The 1,873-nt window shown below is 39.0% G+C and overlaps 1 protein-coding gene across 4 annotated transcripts in view; it reads left to right on the top strand.

Moving 5' to 3' along the window:
• Positions 1 to 1,873, top strand: part of DTHD1 (death domain containing 1) — a 109,273-nt gene that overhangs the window by 30,347 nt on the left and 77,053 nt on the right. The window lies entirely within an intron of this gene.

Genomic DNA, 1,873 nt, shown 5'->3' with positions numbered 1-1,873 from the left:
GCAAGTATTCCCTTTATTCTTTCTCTAAAAAATACTAATTGCGTAGCCACTGTGAGAGCGCTAAGGAGCATACAAAAACCGGGATAGAGTCTCTGTCCACAAGGGACCAACAATTTAACATGGGAAATCAGTGAAGGCTATTGCACAATAATGCAAGGGACTTTGAGGCTAATTCCATTAGAGACATAAAAATGAAATGCGTTAAGTCTTCAGAAATAGGTGAGATTCCATTTTTAGAGTGGGGAATTTCACTAGCACAAATGCAGTATCTAACCTGAAGCTTAAGGAATGAATTGGATTTATGCAGCCAGAAACTGGGGGCCTTAAAAGAGCATTCCAGCAGAGATGTTATTAGTAGGACCCAACACTTAGAAGTAGGAAAATATAGGCTTAGTGTGAGGCAGGACAAGCAGTTTTTTCATATTGGAGTATGATACTCTATTTTTAGACTTATTTGAACTTGAACGTGTTAATTGAAAAAAACACTGGGAAGAATGGGGTGGGATTGGATATGAAATTAGACTCCCCCCCACACACGAAGTGGGGTGCAGGTTCTTGGGAATAGGGCCAGTTATGGATGCGAAATACAGCATGGAAGGAAGAACATGGTATCTGATGTCTATGATCTCAGACAACGACAAGTTACTCTAGATAAGAAGATAGGTAGCATCATCAAATCTAACTCTAAATAATGTAGTGTCAAGGCGAGCAGGCAGGTCTCATCAATCAGGAATCCAGATAACGTTAAGAAATTCAGTCTAGAGGGCAGATTGTGGACATGAGGGAAATCTGTCCAAAGGCAGCATGACCTAGAGACCATCAGCTGGATCTCATAGCCAGGAATGGAATCTCTGGAGAGAACTGAATGTGGTCCTAGGCAACACAAATGATCATTCATGGAAAATGATGATGACTCAGCTACCGGAGTTCAAAATAAAGACAGGGTCTCAGATACAAGACAACAAAACAAGTTGTCAGAACTGGAGCCCAATGATAAGGCTAGACTAGTTAAAGGAAGATTTACTGATGATTTTGAAAACACTGAGCTATAGGGCCTTAAATTACATATTCCTGAGTTCAGAATTGAATTCTAAAGATTGCAGAGTTGCTAAGCCTGTAAGAAGCCATCAGGTGACCCCAGCTGTGAGGAGAGGAGGAATGAACAAATAGGAAAATAATAAGAAATGGGGATGGAGTGAGAGATTATATCAGATCAGATCATGGTGAGGGTTTACACCAGAGCAAAGAGGCTTCACTTGGTTTATTAGTCCTTGAGTAGCCAGGTTCTAATCAGAGAATTGATATAATTAGAGCTATTCTTTGAAAGACTCATTTGAAAATTTCCAGTCATCACAAGTCCAGCAGGAGAAGTAGTATAAACCTAATCCAATCATAATAGCAAACAAAGTACCCAATAAAATACAGCATCTGCATCAGCAGAAATAATGTAGCTATGGTATGCCTGCTACCCAAGTCTCATCTGGAGAGCTCTGCTAAACTTTAGGTGAATAATTATATGTGTGTCATTGATAAACTGTATAGTACATTCAAAGAAGAAAAACAATTCTCAGAATCATACCAAATGAGGAATGACTGAGGGAGATGTTGACTTCAGTTGAATGGCATCTTATGAAGGGGGGTCATGATACCTTTCTGCAAATATTCAAAGCATTTTCACAAGCAAGAGGGATTAGATTTAGTCTTTTCTACTATGTTAAAAAGCAATTTATCCCCAACTTCTAGATGTGTTAAAAGAATTACAGTTGTGCAAATGACTTCTTCAGAAGGGAGGTAGGCTTAAAAGCCTAGTAAGGGTCTTTGTAGATTTCTAGGGTAATTTCTCCATATTTCATTACATGTCAGTGGAAAAACA

This window comes from Balaenoptera physalus (assembly GCF_965194825.1).
Source record: "Balaenoptera physalus genome assembly, chromosome: 5".
NCBI classification, from domain to species: Eukaryota; Metazoa; Chordata; class Mammalia; order Artiodactyla; family Balaenopteridae; genus Balaenoptera; species Balaenoptera physalus.
The sequence above is the reverse complement of the archived record's forward strand: the minus strand, read 5'-3'. Positions and strand labels throughout refer to the sequence as shown.